General features: G+C 48.4%; 1 long non-coding RNA gene across 2 annotated transcripts in view; it reads right to left on the minus strand.

Moving 5' to 3' along the window:
• Positions 1-12721: 12721 nt before the first annotated feature.
• The window catches only part of LOC142310325 (uncharacterized), a 29989-nt gene continuing 23062 nt past the window's right edge, over positions 12722-19648 (minus strand). The window contains exons 2-3 of one of the 2 annotated variants that reach the window (XR_012754132.1): positions 14039-14138; positions 12722-12951 (exon numbers count right to left, since the gene is read on the minus strand). This is a non-coding gene — a long non-coding RNA (uncharacterized LOC142310325). Of the gene's footprint in view, positions 12984-14038; positions 14139-19648 lie in introns of both variants that reach the window. The other variant, XR_012754133.1, reaches the window with a different exon arrangement.

Below are 19648 nucleotides of genomic sequence, written 5' to 3' on the forward strand. Positions count from 1 at the left end.
CCACAAAATGAAATATTTCTCCCAGAAAATGATTGCAGTTACACATGTTTTGTTGTAAACATGTTTATTTCCTTTGTGTGTATTGTTAAACACCAAAAAAAAACAGAGGAAGAAAACTCCAAACTGGACATCATTTCATGTAAAACCCCAAAATAGGCTGGACAAAATTGTTGGCACCTTTCCAAAATTGTGGGTAAAAAACTTTGTTTCAAGCATGTGATACTCGTTCAAACTCACTTTTTGGCAAGTAACAGGTGTGGGCAATGTGAAAATCACACCTAATACCAGATAAAAAGTGAAGAAGTTGACTCAATCTTTGCATTGTGTGTCTGTGTGTAAAAATAAAAATAAGAAGGCTTCAGCTTACCTTAAGCAACTGTGCTCCAGGACTTTGGCAGTGCTCGCAGTCCTCCAGACAGGCTAAACTGGTACAAGGCTGAAAAGGATTAAGGGAAATGGATCCAACACTGAAAATCCGTATATATGAAAAAATCATAAAACTTTATTGGACATCTTAAAATCTTCAAAGGAATCCCTAAGGTGAGAGGACACACATAAGAGCACCTTACGTGTTTCAGATGAAAAATAAAAACAAGTCTTTAATCATAAGTGTCTGTGTGTGCCACACTAAACATTTAGAACAGATTAAGGAGACAAGAACTGTCTGAGGACTTAAAAACACAAATTGTTGAAAAATATTAGCAATCTCAATGTTACAAGTTCATTTCCAGAGATCTTGATGTTCCTATGTCCACGATGCACAATATAATTAAGAAGCTTACAACCCAAGGCACTGTAGCTACTCTCCCTGGACGTGGATTAATGAAAGGTTGCAACATAAGATAGTCCCGATGGTGGAAAAGCAGCCCCAATCGAGTTCCAAAGAAAATTAAAGCTGTCCTGCAGACTCCCACTGATGACACAAAGACATAAAAAGCAAGAATGCAGTTAACCAAAATGTACATGAGTAAGCCAAAATCCTTCTGAGAAATTATCTTTTGGACAAATAAAACCAAAATTGAGCTTATGTGTAAACCACATTATTCTACTGTTTCCCGAAAACGGAACGAGGCCTACAAAGAAGAAAACACAGTACCTACAATCAAATATGATGGAGGTTCAAAGATGTTTTGTTTTTTTGCTGCCTCTCGCAGTGGGTGCTTTGACTGTGTACAAAATATCATAAAATCTGAAGATTCCTAAAGGATTTTAGGTCGCCCAGTATCAGAAGACTGGGTTTGCATCCTTGGTCATGTGTCTTCCAGCAGGATAATGACCCCAAATTTACTTCAAAAAGCCCCCAGAAATGGATGAAAGCAAAGCGCTTGAAAGTTCTGAAGTGGCAACAATGAGTCTGGAAAACCAATTGAACACTTGTGGAAAGATCTTAAAATTGCTGTTGTGAGAAGATGCCTTCAAATATGAGAGACCTGGAGCAGTTTGCAAAAAAAGATTCCAAAATTCCAGGTCAGAGGTCTAAGAAGTTGTTGATGGATATAGGAAGCGATTTATTGCAGTTAATTATCCCAAAGGGTGTGCAACCAAATATTAAGTTGAGGGTCCCAACAATTTTGAGCAATTTTTTGGATTTTGTGTAAAATTCTGTCTAATTTGACTTTTTTCTGTTTTTTGTGTGGGTTGTTCCATTACACACAAAGGAAATAAACATGTGTATAACAAAACATGCAATTGTAATAGTTTTCAGAGAGAAATACTGTATTTTCTGGAATAATTTCAAGGCTGCCAACACTTTCGGCCATGACTGTATGTGTGTCGCGGGCGGAGGAGGGGACGCTGCGCTCTCCCACTGCTCGAGTCCGGCCGCTGCTCCTGCTGCGGCTGTCGCTGCCGCTCGGTGGTGGCTCGAGCGGTGGGCCGGATCCCGGGGACTCGAGCGGCGCTCCTCGCCCGTGAGTGGAAAGGGGATTTTGATTGTGGGGGTTTTGATTATTGTCCGTGACGCCACCCACGGTTGTGGTGATATTGGTGACACCACCGCTGCTCTAGACGGGGATCCCGGGAGCGGTGACAGGGAGCAGCTTTGTTGTTAGTTCTCCCCTCTGTGGGTAGGGGGATGGTTGTCCCGGGGCCCGGTGATGCGGTAGGGATGGATTGCAGGCGGGCTACGGGGGCCTGGTGAGGTGCAGGGTCGCGGGAGCAGCGCTGTGCCGCACGGTGGTACTCACTCAGCCAATGATGAGGACACAGTTCTCGGTAAAACAAACGGCTGGATGGATGGGTCCCACAGGCGGCTGCGGTGTTGTTTCTCCCGGCAGGTTGGTGGTGACTGCCTTTCCCTGCACCTATGTACAGTAGATGGTTCCAATGGGTTCCCCACCGGTAACCCGCTCCCCAGCTTGGATATGGGCTGGAGGAGCTCCTTTTGCCCGCAGGCTCTGGCCCTGAGAAACGGTTGCCTTGGCGGTGGCGGTGTCTCCCTCGCTTGGTTGGACTGTTGCCTTCTGTCGGAACTTGGCTGTTGGGAAACCCAGGAGGTTCCCTTCACTAACGAATTCGGCAAATTCACGGCGACTTCTAGCCTTGCCGGGGTCCGTAAGCCCCTGCCAGATGGTGCTGGCTTCTCTTTGCGTACCGGTCCGGTACCGCCGGGCCACCGCCCGTCCACGGTCCTTACGGTAAACTCCGATAGGCCACTCCTGCAGACGGTCACCACCGTCTGCCAAACTTGCTGTACCGCCCGGGCCACACACCCGGACGCTGTCAGTTAGTTGCTCCACTACCACTTTCCTTCCTCTCACTTTCACCTCCAAAACTAATCTGCCTGGTTTTCCCGCCTCCAGGACTGTGAACTCCTCGGTGGGCGGGACCAACCGCCTGGCCCATCCCCTGGTGTGAACATCAGCCCCTGGAGGAAGGCAACAAGGGTTTTGTGTCTGACCTCGGTGTGCCTGCTGGGAGTGTGGGGTGTGTTGATGTTGTTCTCTGTGGCCCCTGGCTTGTCCACCGCGCCACATTCCCCCTTAGTTAAATGCAGACCGTCCGCGGGCTGCCTGTCCCTCACCGGTTTTATTTTCACAACTGAAAAATATAGAAAAACGGTAAAACAGGTTACATTTATAATAACATCTTCCCACATCGGGAGGTACTCTTACATAAACGTTACGGTTACGGCTTCCGCTCTCTCCCACCCCAGAAACCTGGCCCTGATGCTACCCCTAAGCAAACAGGTAGCACCCCTTGACCCCAGTCCAGCACAAGTTGCCCGAGCGGGTTCTGTCCTTTTCATGGGACCCACGTCCATGGGGAGCCCCTGAAACCCCCAGAGGATTGCCACTGGTTCCGGTGGTGGCTGGGCCCCAGCCTGCTCCACTGCGGGCCCTTCCTCCAATCTGCTTCTCCGGAGGCGGTCACGGTGAAAGCCACAACAACATTATTTACATGCCACTTGTTTGTGGTTGCCCTGCTAGTTCTCGGGCCTATTCATAAGGAGTTCCTTATGCAAAATTGTAAAGGGGGTCCCAACGGGGACCAGTTGCCGGCAACGACCGGTTTCAAGCAGGCTGACAATCAGGTGCAAATCAGATGACTTCATCGGTAGATTATTCACTTATCATTTTCCAAAACTTTAAACACACTGGTGGTCCCAACGGGGGACAACTTTTAGGCGGAGGACCGCCGACTTCACTGCGCACTTTCATCAGCCTCCGCCGGCCCTGGGTGGAAGAACACAGGCACCAGCCCCTCCAGCGCATAGCAGGCGCGACGGGGAAGGGCCGCCCGGTAGCCGTTATTTCCGCTCCGGGGAATGTAAGTGGCCTCCATGCCATCCAGGGCGATGACTCCTTCGTCCTCCTCTGAAACAGGCTCTGTGTCAGGACCGGAGTCACTATCATCCGACCCTGCGCCAGGTGGGTTTCCACCAGCTGCCGCAGTCTCCAGGCTTGCCACTCTTCCGGCTACTGTTGCGAGGGGTTGCACGCCAGACGGACCAGCATCAGCAGGGTGCACGGGCAAGGAAGACGTGGGCAGCATGGGGACTAGGGGTAGACCGGGTCCCTCAGCCGCAGTGGCCGGTCCCTCGGGGACACAGGGGCGTGGGTCACTCACCAGCTCCTCCATCATGGCCTCCATTCCGTACACCCGGGCGACCGCAGCTACCTCTTCCACCTCCGTGGTCCACTGTTCCATCAGTATGCATATCTGACATCGGTAGTGTCGGCAGATCCCTGCCGTTCGGGCCCTCAGCCACGCCGCTGTTCCGGGCATCGGCTCAGTAGCCTCCGCATAGCTGGGTGGGGCAGACATCCTTTGCAGGGCTCAGCAGATTGCGGGGTCCCGGCGTCCCTGCTCGTATAGCCGCGAGCTACATGCGGCCAGACGCCATCAGTCCTCCTTAGTCTCTTTTCGGCCCCTCCTCTACAGGGGCGGGGTTTTGGCCTTCGCGCCTCTACTACTCGAGGAGACGCTCGAGCGGGAATTCTTCGCGCCCAAGATGGCGGCTTTTCAAATTTTCCGGTCGGACACCTCCGGCGGTCACACAAGGCGCACTTCCACCAGTCGGTAGAAAGGTAGGATCCTGTTCGTGACGCCAAGTTGTCACGGGCGGAGGAGGGGACGCTGCGCTCTCCCACTGCTCGGGTCCGGCCGCTGCTGCTGCTGCCGCTGCCGCTCGGTGGTGGCTCGAGCGGTGGGCCGGATCCCGGGGACTTGAGCGGCGCTCCTCGCCCGTGAGTGAAAAGGGGATTTTGATTGTGGGGGTTTTGATTATTGTCCGTGACGCCACCCACGGTTGTGGTGATATTGGTGACACCACCGCTGCTCTAGACGGGGATCCCGGGAGCGGTGACAGGGAGCAGCTTTGTTGTTAGTTCTCCCCTCCGTGGGTAGGGGGTTGGTTGTCCCGGGGCCCGGTGATGGGGTAGGGATGGATTGCAGGTGGGCTACGGGGGCCTGGTGAGGTGCAGGGTCACGGGGGCAGCGCTGTGCCGCACGGCACGGTGGTACTCACTCAGCCAATGATGAGGACACAGTTCTTGGTAAAACAAACGGCTGGATGGACGGGTCCCATAGGCGGCTGCGGTGTTGTTTCTTCCGGCAGGTTGGTGGTGACTGCCTTTCCCTGCACCTATGTACGGTAGATGGTTCCAATGGGTTCCCCACCGGTAACCCGCTCCCCAGATTGGATATGGGCTGGAGGAGCCCCTTTTGCCCACAGGCTCTGGCCCTGAGAAACGGTTGCCTTGGCGGTGGCGGTGTCTCCCTCGCTTGGTTGGACTGTTGCCTTCTGTCGGGACTTGGCTGTTGGGAAACCCAGGAGGTTCCCTTCACTAACGAATACGGCAAATTCACGGCGACTCCTAACCTTCCCGGGGTCCGTAAGCCCCTGCCAGATGGTGCTGGCTTCTCTTTGCGTACCGGTCCGGTACCGCCGGGCCACCGCCCGTCCACGGTCCTTACGGTAAACTCCGATAGGCCACTCCTGCAGACGGTCACCACCGTCTGCCAACCTTGCTGTACCGCCCGGGCCACACACCCGGACCCTGTCAGTTAGTTGCTCCACTACCACTTTCCTTCCTCTCACTTTCACCTCCAAAACTAATCTGCCTGGTTTTCCCGCCTCCAGGACTGTGAACTCCTCGGTGGGCAGGACCAACCGCCTTGCCCACCCCCTGGTGTGAACATCAGCCCCTGGAGGAAGGCAACAAGGGTTTTGTGTCTGACCTTGGTGTGCCTGCTGGGAGTGTGGGGTGTGTTGATGTTGTTCTCTTTGGCCCCTGGCTTGTCCAGGGCGCCACATGTGTACTGTCTTTTTTCGCTGATACCCTTACGAACCCACAGAAACCGTCTGTGTCATCCTAGTGCAGTCCATTTTCTACTGTCTTATGGGTATTAGAATTTGGAATTTAATTATTTTTTTTTTGCACATGGGAAAAACATGTGACAATGATGGAAAATGGTCTTTTTTCCCCTCAAAAGTTGGACTTTATTATTTTGCAGCTTGCATGACAATGTTTACTGAAATTCCATCATTGTAATCATGGAATATAAGACTTGTTCAGAAAAGGTTTGTCACCAGGTGTAGCTTGCTGCAAAGATAACAATCAGTTTTTTTACTCACCCTCACTTGGTTCAGCAGTAAGTCTTCAACGTCACTTCCAGTATCTGTTATTGTCCCCAGCGCTAATGTCACAATGATAGTTCTGCAACCAGTGAGAGAGCTCAGAGGCTCTACACGTGCAGATGGCATAAGATACTGAGCTCAGTGATGGGTTGCAGCGCTGTTGACACAATATATCCCCAAGCTGATCCCTCTCCACATTGTACCCACTCAACTCTGTCCCCCCCAACACTACCCTCTTCATCCTGTTCCCTTTCCATACAGAAAGCTAAACAGGAGTAAAAATGAAACTTCTGCTCCCATAAGGATTGCTCACCTCTGTCGCTGTCTTTGCTGCTTTGGTATCACTCCTCTCATGTACACTATATATGTCGCGGGCGGAGGAGGGGACACTGCGCTCACCCACTGCTCGGGTCCGGCTGCTGCTGCTGTTTGGTGGTGGCTCGAGCGGTGGGCCGGATCCCGGGGACTCGAGCGTCATTCCTCGCCCGTGAGTGAAAGGGGGTGGTTTGGTTTAAGGATATTCTCCGTGACGCCACCCACGGTTGTGGTGAGATTGGTGACACCACCGCTGCTCTGGACGGGAATCCCGGGAGCGATGACAGGGAGCAGCTTGGATGTTGGTTCTCCCCTCCGTGGGTAGGGGGTTTGGTTGTCCCGGGGGCCCGGTGAGGGGATGGAATGGATGGCAGGCGGGCTACGGAGCCTGGTGAGGTGCAAGGTCGCGGGGGCAGCGCTGTGCCGCACGGCACGGTGGTACTCACTCAGCCAATGATGAATGCAAAGTCTCCAGTAAAACAAACGGCTGGATGGACGGGTCCCACAGACGGCTGCGGTAGCTCTCCCGGTAGGTTGATGGTGACTGCCTTTCCCTGCACCTGTGTTGTGTTTACGGTTCCAATGGCTTCCCACCGGTAACCCGCTCCCCAGCTTGGATGGGTGCTGAAGGAGCACTTTTGCCCGCAGGCTCTGGCCCTGGGAACTGTAGCCTTGGCGGTGACTGTGTTTCCCTTTACGGTGTGAGCTGTTGCCTTCAATCGGGTCTTGACTGCTGGGAAACCCCGGAGGTTCCCTTCGCTAACGGATTTGACCGGTTTTACGGCGACTCCTAGCCTGGTCGGGGTCCGTAAGCCCTGCCGAATGGTGCTGGCTTCTCTTTGCTCTCCGGTCCGGTACCGTCGGGCCACCGCCCGTCCACGGTCCTTACGGTTTGCTCCAATAGGCCTCTCCTGGAGACGGTCACCACCGTCTGCCAACCTTGCTGTACCGTCCGGGCCACACACTCGGACGCCGTCAGACTGCTCCTCTACCACTTCACTCCTCACTTCTCAAACTTCAAACTCTATCTGCCTGACTCCTTTTCCTGTCTCCAGGACTGTGAACTCCTCGGTGGGCGGGACCAACTGGCTGGCCCACCCCCTGGTGTGGACATCAGCCCCTGGAGGAAGGCAACAAGGATTTTTGTGTTTGACTTTGGTGTGCCTAACCGGGGTGTGGGGTGTGTTGGTGTAGTTCTGTGACGACCTGGCTTGTCCAGGGCGCCACATTCCCCCTTAATAAAATGCAGACCGTCCGCGGGCTGCCCGTCCATCACCGGTTTTATTTTTGTTTAACTGCAAAAGAGTAAAAAAATGGTAAAACATGTAAAAACAAGCATTTTTCAATCTTCCTACATCGGGAGGCACATACTTAAACGTTACCAAACATTTTTAATAACGGTTACGGCTTCCGCTCTTCTCCCACCCAAACAACCTGGCCCTGATGCTGCCCCTAAGAAGTGGGCAGCACCCCTTGACCCCAGTCCATCACCAGGCTGCCCGAGCGGGTTCTGTCTCTTTCAGGGGACCCACGTCCATGGGGAGCCCCTGAACCCCCGGAGGATCGCCACCGGTTACGGTAGTGGCAGGCCTGGGCCATCACTTTCCTCTAGGCCCATCCTCCCAAATCAGTCTCTCCGGAGGCGGTAACGGTTTCAAGCCAACAACATTTTTATTTACATTCCACTAGTTTGTGGTTGCCCTGCCAGTTCTCGGGCTTGTCCGTAAGAAGTCCCTTACGCAACGGTTTGCAGACAGTCTCTTCGGGGACAACAGTGCTTCGTAGCCAATGGGCTACCACAAACAAAACAACGGAGACTTGCCGTAGGGTCCCGACGGGGACTGTCAGCTGGGTCCCAGGGGCCATCCACAACGCTTGGCTCCAGTACAGCTTCCTCCTGCAGCTTTCCCACAGTCCACCATCGAACAGCACGAGCCCCCAACGCCACTCTCACACAGGGGTGACACTGTCCCACAGGACTCCATTTTCAGCTGCCGATGATGCGGGTACGACTGCTCCTCCAACCGGACTTCTTAGCCTTGAGGGCCGTCTGGAACGTCAGCAGAGTCCCAATGGGGACCGACAGCAAGGTAACCGGGAACCGCTACCATGCTCTAACTTTTCTTTCTTAATCAGCAATCCCGCGGCACAGCTGCCTTTGCTGCCGCTCCCGGTGCGGAGCACTTTCTGCTTGCTCCGGTTCAGGCGGTGTGGGGGATGGGCCCAGCCGGAGTCCCCCCGTGCCGGCTACGACCGAGTCCTTCGGTAATGAGGGACCCTGCTGTGACATGGCCTGCTCTGCCTCCTGGCAGCTGCATCCCCGTCGTGCCTCAGCCGAGGCCGGGTGTCAGGGAGTGGTCAGGGGGACTCGCGGTGCTGGCTTCTGGGCGAGGGTCGCCTCCGTTGCGGCTGGGCGGGCTGCCAGGGCCGTCATCCTCTCCGTCGCGGCTGGGATGGAAGCCGGGACGGGTGCCAAGGCGGTGGTAAAGGTAGGGCCCGGGGGCCGCAGGTCTGGGCCATCTCCCACAGATGCTGCGGGCTCCGCTACCGGTGGCAGGGGTAACGGGTCGGTCGGGGCGTTGGTCGCGGGCATAGGCAGCGTGGTGGACGGCAGCAGGCCGGGCCCCTCAGCCGTATCAACCAATCCCTCGAGGACATAGGAGCGTGGGTCGCTTACCCGCTCCTCTGAGACCACCTCCACTTCGGATGCCCAAACGGTTGCGGCCAGGACCTTCATCTTCGACGTCCACTTCGCCAGCATGAAGTGGACTTGGGCCGGAGCTCCTGGCAAATCTTGCTTCTGGATCCAGGAACGTGTTTCAGCAGAGTCCTGGCGTCCCTGCACGCTGCAGCGCTAGTTACATGCGGCTGCGACCACCGCTCCTCCAGCGGCTCTGTCGGGCGCAGACATCTTGTTTTCGTCCCCCTTAGTCTTTTCCGGCTCCTCCTCTACAGGGGCGGGGTTTCGGCTTTTGCGCCTCCACTACTCGGGAAGACGCTCGGGCGGGGACTTTTCACGCCCAGAATGGCGGCTTCTCCAATTTTTCGGCCGGGCACCTCCGGCGGTCCCAAGGCGCACCTCTACCAGACGGCAAAGCGGTAAGATCCTGTTCGTGATGCCAAGTTGTCGCGGGCGGAGGAGGGGACGCTGCGCTCACCCACTGCTCGGGTCCGGCTGCTGCTGCTGCTCGGTGGTGGCTCGAGCGGTGGGCCGGATCCCGGGGACTCGAGCGGCGTTCCTCGCCCGTGAGTGAAAGGGGGTGGTTTGGTTTAGGGATATTGTCCGTGACGCCACCCACGGTTGTGGTGCGATTGGTGACACCACCGCTGCTCTGGACGGGAATCCCGGGAGCGATGACAGGGAGCAGCTTGGATGTGGGTTCTCCCCTCCGTGGGTAGGGGGTTTGGTTGTCCCGGGGCCCGGTGAGGGGATGGGATGGATGGCAGGCGGGCTACGGTGCCTGGTGAGGTGCAGGGTCGCGGGGGCAGTGCTGTGCCGCACGGCACGGTGGTACTCACTCAGCCAATGATGAATGCAAAGTCTCCGGTAAAACAAAAGGCTGGATGGACGGGTCCCACAGACGGCTGCGGTAGCTCTCCCGGTAGGTTGATGGTGACTGCCTTTCCCTGCACCTGGGAACTCCTCGGTGGGCGGGACCAACCGCCTAGCCCACCCCCTGGTGTGGACATCAGCCCCTGGAGGAAGGCAACAAGGATTTTTGTGTTTGACTTTTGTGTGCCTAACCGGGGTGTGGGGTGTGTTGGTGTAGTTCTGTGACGACCTGGCTTGTCCAGGGCGCCACATATACAACCCCCTCTACAGTATACTGTATTCCGTAAATCCTTAGCCACTTTATGTACTGTTCCATCATATAGTGCATTTTTCCTCTAATCTGTAGACAGCCCCATCCTTCAATACGATTCCCCTCAGCTTCCCTACATACTGCCCCATCCCACAGTATATCACTCCTCTCATGTATGTACAGCTCTATTTTGAAATATATCACTCCTCTATATACACCTCTTTCTTGCAGTATATAATTTTTCTCTTCCATATACATTCCTCTTCTCATCTATATACAAACCCATCCTACAGTATATTAATCCTGGCTATCATCTATATACAGACCCATCGTGCAGAATATTACTCATTACTCCTCATCTTTATACACCCCCATCCTGCATTATATTATTCTTCATCTATATACAACACTCTCATGTTGTATATATACTACTCCTCATCTATATACAGTCACTTCATACATAACATTACTCCTCGGTTCTATTTACAGCTCTATAGTGTAGTGCATGGGAAAATCAGAGTGGGGAACTGTCGGAACAAAGATGCAGTCATGTAAGGGTCAGCACACATGGTGAGTAATACGGAGCGAGTGGAATGCGATAAAAAAATCGCATTCCACTCTGAACAATGTTACTATATTGAGCCAGTCTATATATACAGCCAAGCAATTGTAGTGTATGAACTGTGGTAACAATTAAAATATAACCTTTATTGGTTAATAGTTAAAAATATCAAACCACACAACAGTTACGGTTGTAGAAAACAACCCAATAAATTGGAGCAGATGTAGAGCTCCTATTATCACCAAGGAAGGACAAACTTCACACGGGGGGAGGGGGGAGACTCCTCCCACCGCGGTGATAGAATTAAAGACAACAATCAACAAGTTGTCAGACACATTAAACAGATTTATATACCATAGACAACAGAGTTGTGTAGACAACACTCACTGTTGACTCTTCAAAAGATATTAAGAAAACACAGTTGTCCAATACATAGAGGGGGGGGGCCAAACCATTACAGCCTGTATGCCAAGGCCCAGACACAACATGCTGGAGGTCTACTATACTGAAGCTCTCTTTTGACCATAGTCCCCTGAGGAATAAGCATATTATGAAACGCGTTGGGAGGTCTAAGAGCATATCAGGTCAGATGGTTGCCAATTGAGGGGCATTGTGAGGCTGTAATGGTTTGCCCCCCCCCCCCTCTATATATTGGACAACTGTGTTTTCTTAATATCTTTTGAAGAGTCTACAGTGAGTGTTGTCTACACGACTCTATTGTCTATGGTATATAAATCAGTTTAATGTGTCTGACAACTTGTTGATTGTTGTCTTTAATTCTATCACCGTGGTGGGAGGAGTCTCCCCCCTCCCCTCCGTGTGAAGTTTGTCCTTCCTTGGTGATACTAGGAGCTCTACATCTGCTCCAATTTATTGGGTTGTTTTCTACAACCGTAACTGTTGTGTGGTTTGATATTTTTAACTATTAACCAATAAAGGTTATATTTTAATTGTTACCACAGTTCATACGCTACAATTGCTTGGCTGTATATATATATATATATATATATATATATATATATATTTTGTGAAGCAAATGACACTTTTCAACTTAATTTATATTGAGCCAGTCCCATGAACGATTTTTTTCACAGCCCTAATCGGACCGAGAAAACAATCACAGTATGCTACGATCCTGTTTTACTCGCACCCATTCAAGTCTATAGGGGCGAGAGAAACATCACATTGCACTCACATTACAGCGGAGTGCAATGCGATTCTTGCATCAGCCGGCACTGGAGGAGATGGGGAGATAAATCCCTCCCTCTGCTCCGCAGCGCCAGCCCTCACCTCCGCAGCTGTGGTCTGATTTCAGGATCGGACCACAGTCGCATGACACTCGACTCCTGCTGTGCTGTGAGCGTGTGCCAAGTGTCATGTGAGAAGTCGCACTAATTCCTGTGTGGCCTCAGCCTAATGCTGTAAATAGGTGTTGTGCCGCAGGAAATGTCATCATATGACTACAATTGTTACTCTCACGGCTCTCTATTCAGCTTCTCCCCTGTGCTAAACTATCCGGCCAGCTTTATTACACCTATTCAGCGATCGGGGTACGTTTTCTCCCTGGTTCAGTGCCTCCTACTTTAATCTGGTTAACGGCACTTGGTGCATATAGTTAAGGTCATGACCACGCAGTCATTAAATTGCTTAAAACTAGAAAATTTCTATAAAAATATGATTAAAGCTCCTAGAGAAACTCATCCCTACCATAATCCTGTTATCTGAAGTTTATTGTATCGACATGTACATTTCTGTATTACCCTCGACACCTGCGGATATCTGCTCCTCATACCAAGCACCAGTAATATTTACCTTGTATTCTAGCCTTGGAGATTTTCTGACCATATTCAATATTAAACAATTGCCTGGAGGTATCAATGATTCATGCCTCCGGGGATGAGCAGGATACAATCGCTTTAGTCACATTCATTAAACTGGACACATTTTAAATTCCTCGTTTATTGTAAGGACGCAGACAAGTCTTGGGAGATTTGCTTTCTGTGTTATCACATTAGCATAGCTTTGAGAAGCTGCCATCTTTGTTTCATGCTGATGTTCTGAATGGCAGGTTATACGAAGATCTGAGATTTGCCACCATCATTTTCTCGCCCTTCCATGGTAACCTTGGAGAAGTTGAGCTTCAATGGATACATTCCTTTTTCTAATCACTATGGATGTGGTCGTTCATACTGAATACAAAAGATATAGAAGACGTAGAGACCTGTTAACAGTGAAGGATATTTTATTATTCCCCTACTGTGGAAAGCTTCAAGAGGAACCTCAAGATCCATCTCTTCCAACAAGCCTACAACCTACAATAACCCTCAGTCCAGTAGACTACTGCGCAACCAGCTCCGTCCTCACCTATTGTACCATCACCCATTCCCTGTAGACTGTGAGCCCTCGCGGGCAGGGTCCGCTCTCCTCCTATACCAGTCTGTTTTGTACTGTTAATGATTGTTGTACGTATACCCTCTTTCACTTGTAAAGCGCCATGGAATAAATGGCGCTATAATAATAAATAATAATAATAATTATCAGCCGTGTAATTCTGGAGACTCTTGAAGAGTAAGGGCCAAAGAATTTTGAGGCTATGTTTACATAATTGTCATTATCATCAGAAAAAAATATGTTTTAGAACCTGTGATCGAAATCTGAAGCTGCTTGGGTAGGTAGTTTGACCTTCTGTAGATCCGTATGATGATCAGCTCGATTTAGTTGGGCTAAACCTATGACTATTTCATACGGTTTCTGAATGTAATCCTCGTTAAGACCGAACATGTCAAATATTTTTCCCCAAAGTAGTATGAACTATGTCACAGGTTTTCATTTATACCAAAAAGGTGGTTAATTTCATGTTGAATTCTACAATCTACAGCTGACTTTATGGTATATACACCACCTGAGATCTTGCCGCAGTCCTCAGAATTCTATAACAGAGAGAGAAGTTCCATCGCAAGAAATAATCAACCTCTGGACATGAATACAAAAGCTAGGAAAAATGTTTTACAGCAGATTGTAGAGAGACATGCTTTACCATTCTGGAGTAGAACTTGCCATGCTGACATCTAGAGACTAGAGATGAGCAAATTACTTAACATTCACGGTTTCATGTGAATTCAAACACTTTGAGATTTTATTTGCAGTGTTAGTAAAGAAAGAAAACACTTGTCTGGCACCATTTCTGGCACTCCTGAAGCATCATAAAGACGGCTGTCTTTTTTGGTAGTTTTCTTATAATGCTCTACAGCTCTGACATCTAGTGGATTATCATACCTTGTACAGTGGTGGTCAGTACCGGGGCTATCACAGATCAATGGTTCGCTGAGAAACACAGTTTGTACAGCCGAGTTCCATCTCCTCCAGAGTCACTCTCCTGTAGAGTATAAGATACTATGGTCAGCAATGTCTTCTATCTCTCCGACACAGTGTAAGCTCTTATGATCAGCAAGGCCCTCTCTCTCTCTCTGTTTCTCTCCTAGAGTATAAAATCTTATGGTCAGCAGGGTCCCCTCTCTCCTATACAATAGAGTGTAAGGTGTAAGTTTTTATGATCAGTGGGGTTCTCTCTCTCTTTCTTTCTCCTGTAGCATGTAAGCTCTTATGGTCAGTGGGGTCGCCTCTCTCTCTCCTGTAGAGTGAAAGCTCTTATGGTCAATGGGGTCCTCTCTCTCTTGCTGTCTCCTGTAGAATGTAAGGTCTTATGGTCAGTGGGGTCGCCTCTATCTCTCCTGTAGAGTGAAAGCTCTTATGGTCTATGGGGTCCTCTCTCTCTTGCTGTCTCCTGTAGAATGTAAGCTCTTACTATCGAAGGGGTCCTGTTTCTCTCTCCTGTAGATTGTAAGCTTGTATGGTCAGCGGGGCACTCCCTCTCTCGCTCTATCCTTTAGAGTGAAAGCTCTTATGGTCAGAGGCATCCCTTCTTTCTCTCCTTTAGAGTGTTAGCTTTTATTGTGCTTTGGGTTTGTAATGCTGGCATCCCTGTACCCCTTTAGCTCTTACTCCTCTCACTGCAGGGACGTGCGTTCACCGCCATAGCCGGCTCTCTCCATGCTGCCCAGTGTTTATGTGGCACTCCACGTAGGTACCTCCTGCTTTCCCCTCCCGGGGCCTGTGCATGTGGTACAGGTCCTTGGGGAGTTCTCCTAGGGTGTGTACATGCATCACAGCCCTTCTCTTAAACGGCTAGCACATCACTCCCGGAAAGTGCCTCTCAGCCTATCGCTGAGAACCACTGGGTACTTAAGGCACCCTCCCACTAGGAGAGGTGCCTGATCAAAGCCTTGTTTAGTTAGCGTTGGGTGCTCTAGCCAGCTAGTTGTTAGGCCTCCTTGTCTGTACTATTCTGCCTGCACCTGGTTTCAGCCTGTCCTGCCCTGTTTGCAACTGATTCTAGTCCTGTCCTGTCTGTCCCTGGTCCCAGCCCGTCCTTCCCTGTTGGTACCTGGTTCCAGTCCTGTCCTGCCTGTACCTGCTACCAGTCCATGCTGTCCTGTTGGTATCTGTTATCTGTCCATCCTGCATTGTTGGTACTGGTGACTGTATCTGGCCTGGCCATGCCATCTGCCTCAGCTACTCTGATGGTCCGAGTCTTGCTAGTAAGTCTGCTTGTCTATCCTGGTTGTGCCGTCTGCCTTAGCCACTCTGGTGGTAATAGCCTTGCTAGTGACTCTGCCTGTTCATCCTGCCTGTGCTTTCTGCTTCAGCTATCCTGGTGGTCCCTATTCACACTAGATATTCAGCCCGTCTGTACCTGTGTCCAATCCTGCCCTGGATTTCAGCTGCCACAGTGCCGGTCTCTGATCTGGGAATAGCACATGGCATCCGCCTTGTGTTGGGCGCTTAGTCAAGCCTCTTCCACTAAAGGGTAGTCCAGTGAGTACACTTTAGTTCGCCGCTTTACCATCTCCAACCTTTCTCTCCTTTTCCCCACATTTATCTTTTGAAAAATACTAAGCCTTCTAGTATTGATATTTGCATGAATTTATTTTTGGGGAAAATTTGTCAAAATCAGCAAATTCGAAATTCAAAAAAATCAGCTCATCTCTACTAGTGACCAATCTGGAAATTACAATACTTTAACTTGTTATTGTAATAAGCACAAGAAACTAAAAGTAGGCAAGACTCTTTCAAAAACATTGTAGCTCATAGTTGGAGATGCCGATGCCTTCCCCCAGTCCATGCACAACACCCCGGATCTCTATGTGGTATATTTGGACAAGGACCGAATCTTCATGATTTTGGCTTTGCATCTGTAGATTGGAACCAATGGATGGTCGGCCGGGCTCTGCTTTACTTTACTAAACTGAACTTGTGTTTGTGTTCTGCCCAGGCCGGGGGGTGTAACACCTACTTCCATCTTCAGGGGTACGTTCAACTCCCCGCAGCAGGTCACTGTCGTAGATGTAGCAGGACCACCCAACACACAGAGAGACTCTTCACAAAACAATGACTGCTTTATTCAATCTTCTGGACAGGCATACTCATATACTCCTGTTCTGTTGCCGCTGTTATTTAAGGAACGTTCACTGTCTAGTCCTCGCCCTTGGTATTAGCCTTCCAGCAGCCGAGTCTAAACATTTGCTTTTCTCCATTTCTTGTCTTGGCGGCTTCCCGTGTCCAATAGCAGCTTCGGATGGATACTGTGCCCATCATGAGGTGAGCCATAGGCTCCGGACACAACGGAGGAGACCTCCCAGTTCCCTGACAGGCCCAAGTTACCAAGCCCACCCGTATACCTGGAACCTCTCTGCAGAACTAACTCTCTTCCTGGCCTGTCTCACTACCCAACCATCTGCAGTCTAACACCTTTCTTGGCTCTAGCTCCCTCAGCAACCAGAATGTATCAGTTACACTAGACATAATAAAATCCTCTCTTAGTCTAATACCTAATTATTAAAATTCCTACTTAACATTGCACGATTAAAACATTAGTCACACTTGACAATACAATAAAACAGCGACCGCTGCAGTGCTTCAGCTCTGCTACATCGCCAGCAGCCGTATTCTCCAGCAGCAGCAATTAGACCTTCACTTTAATAAACATTATATGTACATCGTATGATTGGAGTACAGTCAAAATAAAGGATGGCGAATCTCTGAAAAAATTTCTTTATTGCTGCAAAAGATTAAAACCCCATAATAATGGGAATACAAGTTTCTACGTGTTTCTGGCACTGTGCGCCCTTAGTCACTGAATCATTATGCATTGCATTCTGGGACCTTACTTAAAACATATGCTGCAACCAATCACAACACAAATATACAAAAAAATCTTTTTACACAAAATATATTTTTACAAAAGTTTTTAGCACATTTTCACCATTTAAATCAATAAATATATAAAATGTCATTGCGATAATTCACTCTTTTTGGATATTTACTATCAATCTTTGTAATCCAAAAGGCTTCTCTCAAATTAACTTTTTTTGCCCTATCTCCTCCACGAAATTTTTTGAAAATAACAGAGTGTAAATCTGAGCGACGACGTTGACAATAGTAACATCAGTTTTCGGTTTTCTGAACAGTTGGCCTGTCTAGCATTGAAGAAAATTGCTTTAGAAAATGATAATAGAAACTTAATTAAATGTGATAACCAGACATTAAATATTGCCAATCCCGGATTTTATCCACCTTTCAATTCATAGTGGAAGAAAAATTAAAAAAAATACATCAAAATATCGTAGCCATCCAATCTGATGTCAACAATTTTCCCCCTATCGGAAAAGAAGGCTTTACAACACTTATCTAGCAATAAAAATGTGATTATTAAAAAATCCAATAAGGCTTATTGTGTCGTCATAATGGATGCAGCTCTTTACGAAAAACAAGTTAATATCTTAAACGATAATCATTAATCACATTTACACATGTGGTATAAATTGTTGGTGCCCCTCGTTTAATGAAAGAAAAACCCACAATGGTCATAGAAATAATGGATCTGACAAAAGTAATAATAAATAAAAAAAATGTATGAAAATGAACAAATGAAAGTCAGACATTGCTTCTCAACCATGCTTCCACAGATTTTTTTTAAAAATAAAACTCATGAAATAGGCCTGGACAGAAATGATGGTTCCCTCCTTAACTTAATATTATGTTGCTCAACCTTTTGAGGCAATCACTGTAATCAAACGATTCCTGTAACTGTCAATGAGACTTCTGCACCTCTCGACAGGTATTTTGTCCCATTCTACAAAAGCAAACTGCTCCAGTTGTCTCGTGTTTGAAGGTTGCCTTTTCCAGATGTCATGTTTCAGCTTTTTCCAAAGATGCTCAATAGGCTTTAGGTCAGGGCTCATAGAAGGCCACTTCAGAACAGTCTAATGTTTTCCTCTTAGCCATTCTTGGATGTTTTTAGAGTGTTTTTTTGGGTCATTATCCTGTAGCAAGACCCATGACCTGTGACTGAGACCATGCTTTCTGACACTGGGCAGCACATTTCTCTCTAGAATCCCTTGATAGTCTTGAGATTTAATTGTGCCCTAAATAGATTAAGGAAACCCTGTGTCAGATGCAGCAAAGCAGCCTTAGAACATAATAGAGCCTCCTCCATGTTTCACAGTAGGGACAGTGTTCTTTTCTTGATATGCTTCATTTTTCCATCTGTGAACATAGAGCTAAAGTGCCTTGCCAAAAAGTTCCATTTTTGTCTCATCTGTCCATAGGATATTTTCCCAGAAGCTTTGAGGCTTGTCAACATGTAGTTTGGCAAATTCCTGTCTGGCTTTTTTATGATTTTTTTTTTTAACAATGGTGTCCTCCTTGGTCGTCTCCCATGAAGTCCACTTTGGCTCAAATAACGACACATGGTGCAATCTGACACTGATGTTCCTTGAGCTTGAAATTCACCTTTAATATCTTTAGAAGTTTGTCTGGGCTGTTTTGTTACCATTCGTATTATCTGTCTCCTTGATTTGTCATCAATTTTCCTCTTGCAACCACGTCCAAGGAGGTTGGCTACAGTTTCATGGATCTTAAATTTCTGAATAATATGTGCAACTGTAGTCACCGGAGCAGAAAGTTGCTTGGAGATGGCCTTATAACCTTTACCTTTAACATGCTTGTCTATAATTTTCTTTCTAATCTCCTGAGACAACTCTTTCCTTTGCTTCCTCTGGTCGATTTTGGGTGTGGTACATACCATGTCACCAAACAGTACAGTGAGTATGTGTAGCCCTATATACAGGCTCACTAACTGATTACAAGATTGTAGACACCTGTGATGCTAATTAGTGGACACACCTTGATTTAACATGTCCCTTTTGTCACATTTATTTCAGGGGTACCATTATTTCTGTCCAGGCCTGTTTCATGAGTTTTATTATTTATGATTTTCATTTGTTCATTTTCATAGATTTTTTTTTTTATTATTACTTTTGTCAGATTCAAGTTATTTCTGTGACCATTGTGGGTTTTTCTTTCATTAAATGAGGGGTACTAACAATTTTGACCACGTGTGTATAGAAGGTTTGATGGAAATCGCACAGAAAATTGAAAAACAAACCTTTGTAAAATGTGATAGATGAAGGAGAAAGATTAGGTGATTTTGATAAAAAAAAAAACTAGGGAATTATTTATCCCAGAAAATCCAACTATGCTTCCCAAAACCCATAGATACGTCTTTCCCCATCCTTTACGTCCCATAATTTCCAGTATGAATTCTTTAAATCAGGGTTTGAGTAAATGGGTGGATCTGCACCTTCAACCCCTCATTTCGAGAAATCCTGGTTATTTAAAAGAAAACGCAACAGTCATACAATGCGTTAATAACATAGAATGGCTAGATGAATATTGTTTTGTGTCATGTGATATAGAGAACCTCTATTCTTGTATTCCCCATGACTTAGCAATACGAGGGATTTATTATCACCTAAATATGTACAG

This window comes from Anomaloglossus baeobatrachus, chromosome 5 (assembly GCF_048569485.1).
Source record: "Anomaloglossus baeobatrachus isolate aAnoBae1 chromosome 5, aAnoBae1.hap1, whole genome shotgun sequence".
In the NCBI taxonomy this organism is placed as follows: domain Eukaryota; kingdom Metazoa; phylum Chordata; class Amphibia; order Anura; family Aromobatidae; genus Anomaloglossus; species Anomaloglossus baeobatrachus.